Below are 6372 nucleotides of genomic sequence, written 5' to 3' on the forward strand. Positions count from 1 at the left end.
TGGATGGTACGCTGGCTGCAGCTGTGTATGGAGCTTTCAGAGGTGCGAAAGACCAGTCTTAAATTCGTATATGTTATGATGGTACTAACGCCTTTTCGTTACTACAACGTTTAGATAACTACCGAAATGATACGTGACCGAATGCAATACCTGAAAACATTTCTTGTCGAAAAAGCAGAGATGCTTGATGTCAAAATTGAAGTCGACATCCAGATGGCAGACGTTCGGAGCACCGAACAGAGAGCTCAAGCTTGGAATGAAGGTAAAATCTTGGAGAACGCATTCAGCAAAGTTAATAACTTATGGATTGCGATGAGCGAAATTGACATTCTCGCGGATCAGTTCGAATATATGGATATACGAGAGCCATGCACGTGCAGCAAGTGTGCCTACTATCGATCGCCATTGTGGGAGCAAGAGCAATCTGTCGGTTTGACATATGATGTGCTACCTCCAAGCGAACCCTACCATTGGCTAGAGAAATGGGATGAGAAAGAACGGTATTATTTGCATAAATACCTAAACTGAATGAGGCAAAGGCAACCTGTACGAGCTGTGGCTCGAATAATAATGAAAATAAACAATTTGGTTCATATACAGTGACATGAGGGCAGAGTATGATAGTCAAATTGTCGTATGATCGATCCAGAGCAGCACACAGGACAATAGTTTCAACACTCAAAACGATATTTACAATACCAGAGCGCGTGGTAACACAGCACCACACAGATCACCGCTCTACTCAGATTATTCCCACAACGCCGGTGCATTTCCACTTCGCCATACAGGGTACCTACTTGCTACTTGACTTCTGCAACTGAGGAATCAACGCTCAGCACTACGAATGTGAGGGCCTGCCTTCCAAAATCGGGTCGCACACTTGCCTCCTACAACGACTACCGACGTACGCCTCGGCGACCACATAGCGGTGCACGCATCGTGGAAGAGGCGATGATTTCGAACTGGGCGAAGAATACGAGTGTGGCGGCGATATCAGAGGAGCCGCCGCCACACTCGTATTCCTTGCCCAGTCCGGCCCCGAGATGGCGGTCATCGACAGGTTGATGATCGACACCAAGGGGGACGTCATGATGACGACAACGGCGCACCATGTGTGTTGCTGCGCCACCAGCAAACGCTTGTGTCTTGTAGCTGATGGTGCCTGCACCACGTGGCGTTGTTTACTGTCCTTGGCGTCTTTTTATGCGTTCACGATACTCTGCATAACGCATTTTTTTTGGAAATTAAACAGTGCCGAACGTGATTCCGACCAATCAGACCGTTCGAAAGATCATTGTACGAAAAATAGCAATAGCCAATTCCAACCAAAACGTACCTAAAAAGATAACTGGAGATGTCATTGTAAAACCCAGAGCATAATACTACACAAATTGGCGAACGACATGCTGTGGTAGAGATCTAACTACTACCTCCAGGATCAAAGTTAGGATTATTTTTTTTGAGGATGTGGTCTTGAAGCGCATAGCCACATAACTACTGGCTTACATTTCCTCAGGTACGCTTTTCTACGTCAAAACGGACCCGACAAAGGAGCATACGCTGTCGGGTATAACTACTGCAAGGTAATTGGTCCTCTTAGCAAAAATAGGTACTACCCATAATCGAAATAGGTAGCCATACGCGTATATTAAAGACCACTTTGCTAGCCAATCAGACTGCTAGAATCATCGGAATGCTATTTGATTGGTCAAACCGAGGACACCGGCGAAAACGTGACTTCAACATTGAAGCTCGCAATGTTTTGGCGCGAAACAAGCCGCTTTGGAGGGTCAACGATTCAAACTCGCGTGCGGGGGCGTCGAGCGCGCGCCAAGCCCCAACGAGTCTCATTCCGCAATTTCCTTTCTTGTGAACACTCGGGTTCATACCGACTGCCCCCACCCATCTCTGCTAACCCACCCGCCGCCTGACACTGACCGATGTCACTACCATTGCACGCTGCCTGACACCACCGAAATCTCTGGTGGAAATGCTGCTCGATTCCCATGCTGTCGTCACGCTGGTCCACACATAAGATGCTAACGCCGACAAGTCGCTGTCGCCACGCCGGTCCGCACGCTGTACGATGCTAACGCTACATGGGCGCCGAACGTCAGTCATACATGCTGCCCGTTTGGAGCGATACCGTTGCTACACTGGCCGCTGCATTCCCTAACCCGATGTGAACACGAAGCGTCAGCGGCAACAACAATCATGCGCGGTAGCTACTACGACGGTTTGTACACGGTGTGGCTGGTGATTAGACTGCGAATTTCCGACTGATGTCCATTGTGTTGGACCTGCAGCGATTGCTACACACGCTGCTCGTCAAACGCCAATTCATCTTGTCGGCAGGCACGGAACAGTGCGAGAGGATGTAGCCTCTTTGCTAGTCGTTGGCCACCTTGACTAATGCAAATTCGTCCCACCAGCAGCCACTTGCACCTCGCCGATGGTCTGGGAGAAAATGCAGTTCACGATGACTCGCAACCGGCCATATGGACATCTGACGCAATAATATCTTCACGTTGAGAGCTACCGAAGCGTGGTTTGTCCTCAAGCTTGCAGTGTAGTGTGGGTAGTTTTGCTTACAAAAATCTGCACCAACCAAGTATCTATAAATCCACTTCTCATTTTTTTTCATATAATCAAATTGCTGTACCGATGCGACACCGGAACTAGTGACCAGCGGTCACGTGAGCCACGTGAGCCTAACGCGTAGTCCTCTTGCTTGCCTTTGATCGGAGGAAAGGTGCCTGCATTTTGTATATCGAAGAGCTTCGCATGAGATGACCTTCGAGATTGTAGACCAGATTAGGCAGATAATATCCATGGTACTTCTGCCAGCATGACCATGACGCTTCTTGACAAAGATGTGGCTGGATGTATCGAGTGGGTAGGTGCTTTCGCACAAAGTAACGTTGTGCTTTTCGCAGTAATCTTCCGTTTGGGTTGGATTCCTGCATTTACTGCCATACGCAGTATATTCACACATTGCACGACGCTTCCATCGACTTTGATCTTGTTCTTCTTGATTTCACTGTGACATTAGCATCTTATGTCGTCGTCACATAGATTTAAATGCCGTACGCCTCTAGATCCGTCTTGCCGTCCAAGGTTGGCGCCATGGCCACCTCCGTCGTGTGGTGTGGCCGTCGATTGTTGTTATCGTGAGTCCCAGCTTGCTGTCGACGACGGTGGTGTTGACGGTCGTCATCTCCGGCGGGTCATGGACAAAAAGCACCTCGTTCGTCTGTTGCTGCCCCTCCGGAACCGACAACGCACTCGTATTCATCGCCTGGGTCGCAGTACTCGCCCTATCCGCGGGTGCACGTGCCACCGCTACGTGATCGTCGACCCGTATGTCGGTATCCTCAGTCAGTGATTCCATCCATCGACGTCTCGGTCTCGGTTCCGTAATGAGGGCAGCCTCGGGGAATCTTTACCCTATCTTTTAGATGTTAGACGCCAACAAATGATTTTCTTTGCTGAAATCACTATAGAGCGCTTCCGCTAGTATGTATCCCTCCCCCCTCGTCGAGGGCTTCGAGTGCATTCTTCGGTGTGCCACACAACACCGTAACGTAAGAGACACAATAAAATTTGAGGTGAAATTTAGACTACGCTTGCGTTCTAAGTGGTAGATATTGGTGCTTGCGACAGTTGGGTTGCCACCGTCTCAGAGAATTTCATATATCAAAATACGGTGTAATACGTTATTTAATACAATAAACGATTAGTCTATTTGACAAAACCAGGACGGATAATTTAAGAGACCCACCCACTTTTGCTAAATCATACTCTATGTATTTTTATGGAAACGAAAGGGTTAATGCAAAACCGTCGGTGAATGTGCGATTTCGAATTTAGAAATAAACCATTAGAAAAGATTAAGTGAAATTAGGCCAATTCAAACTCATATTTAAGCAGGTGACAACCAGCCGGTCTAGCATTTACAATGTTACCCCCTAATAGGAGGAAGAAACACGTCAAAAAATGGAACGCAGGCTCGACGAGTCTTTCTACTGACTCACTATCAATCCCAACCTTACGAACCGCCCACCCAAGCACCGAAGACGCCAGAAATTCAATCGATGTGTTACGCAGCGGCGGTGGTCTATTTGCTAGCAACCGAGCAAGGTGAGGTCGAGGGGAACAATGATTTGACGTCGAAAAAGGGTACGCAAAACGCTGGGTGAATGATTTTGAGTTTTATTATTTCTATTGGGTTGACTGTCACGAACTCACCTGGAAACGTGCCCACAACCTCGCCTGGACGCTGAAGGTGGATTTCGAGAAGGAGGCTATCGACTTCGTCTGGCTGTATCGGGACAATCTCTCTCCACCACTGACATTCTTCAGCCGATTAATTATGTCATTTAACTCATGATACATGTTTTGAGATTAATTTTTGCGTGTCTGCTGATTGGCCAGTTCGAGTTGGCGGATTTCGCTAATGCATCGGATTTTTTTTGTAGCGCTCTCAGCCCGTTTCTGCGTAAGTGTAGCGTAAGCGAATGGGCTGGTAAATCCGCCCTTAAAATTGGGTGTAATATCGCTAAATGTTGACTGAACTGCGACAAAAAAGCTAATGGCCCTAAAAAAAAGTTTTTTCGATCCTTCATAAAACCAATTGTCATTTTCAAGTGAGCTAGAGAGGTACCAAATACAGTAGTAGTAAAAGAAACGAATTATTTTAATAATTGGACCACTACCAAATCATTGACGGCAGACCAATTCCTAAAAGTAATCATGTTAATTCCCCCTGTTACCGACGTCGTAAGTTATGACGTAATCTAAATTGTAAGTCGTAACTTACGACTTAGAATTTTTCTTATATAGTAGCTGGCTTAGAAACGGCGACCCGATACTGAAATCAAGTTTAATTTGGGGCACCTGTAGTATAAGGCGGGAGAGGTTTTTGCTGCTCACACAAAGACAGTACGAGGGAACGGGTTCGAGTGCACCTCTCCCGCTCTCAGGCACTGTCAGCATTTGATGAGTCGCCAGAAGACTACGTGAATTCTCAGCCATTCGAGATTTTGCCGAGTGAGAAGCAAGTGAAATGCCGATCCGTTCAGCGCGAGGACGAAAGCCGCGGCTCAAGCGTCGGCGTCAGCGTCCACGCTAGATGCGCGCCTGGTATACTTCGGCCACCTGTGGCGCCAGCTGATGGCCGACGGGTGGAAGTCAAAGCCACCCACCGCACTGTCGAATGTTTAAAACCGTCAGGCAAAGCTCCTGCAGAGAGGGGAAACATGTTATATTGTACGGGCTGTTGCTGCTGTATTACTATGGGTCATTTCTAACTTGCTGTTATTATGGGTCATTTCTAGCTTGCTGTTCTCCTTCAGGCTCCGCAAATACTACAAGAGCCATTTTCTCGGACTTCTCGACCTGGCGCTCGTCAACGCGTATCTGACGCACAAGGAGGCGAGCCGTCCAGCGGTCGTGCAAAGTGTGCTTGCTATATCGAAGCGAGCTCAAAAAGACATTTCAGACGACCCATTACTGCCCGGACTGCTCCAACGGCGACGCTAAGTTTTACCTGTGTGGCAAGGCACGCAGAGGTGGCGACAGAACCTGCTTTCAAGTGTGGCATGAAGACTTCGCGTGCTGTGGCGCGCCTCCAAAACCGTCGGAGTCCGCAAGAAGGCTCGCTGTGAGATTCTCCGCGAAGACAATGAGAGTGCTGACGAGGCGGCCTATCCGTGAATGCGAAAGAGCGCCATACGATGGGTAATTCTAAGGATACTGTTGTTTGTTCATGAATAGTTGTTGCTTTTTCTTATTTTCTGTCGGTAACTCCAAAAAACGATGTATTTGCCGTTGCGACGAATAGTTATAATAATAGTTGTTTTCGTCGGCAATGGCATATCTATTTTTCCGTTGTCGACGTTAAGTTTATTTTTATTCTGACTTTTTGTTTATTTTTATGTGAGGGCCAGCCCAGCGGGAGGGCCCTCCTTAGTTTTTTCCCAGACGATGAGTGTGTTCATTGCTTCATAAATTTGACGTGCTTTACTATATGCTCTTTGTCTGTTCCTCTTTTAGCATGTCAGTCATTGAAAAGCCCCGCTCTATGTGTGCATTTGCTTGCGTTTTCCCGTATTAATTTTTATGTACACTCATACAAAGTCGTAAGTGTCGGTGTCCGTGCCGTTTGGGTCATCCTTACGTCGTATGATATACGACATAGTGTGTTAAAACCTTTGAGAACGTATACCTCCCATCGTGTTGGATAGGCGAGTGGAAGATATAACACCATACAAACGCGCTGGTAAAAGCTACGCCGTAAGTTATGACGTAAAATTAGTGGTTCACGGGCTCATTGAACGGTAACAGAGGGGTTAAATATAAAAAGTGTGTGGG

The sequence above is a fragment of the Phytophthora infestans genome, genomic scaffold (assembly GCF_000142945.1).
Source record: "Phytophthora infestans T30-4 supercont1.92 genomic scaffold, whole genome shotgun sequence".
Classification (NCBI taxonomy): Eukaryota; Oomycota; class Peronosporomycetes; order Peronosporales; family Peronosporaceae; genus Phytophthora; species Phytophthora infestans.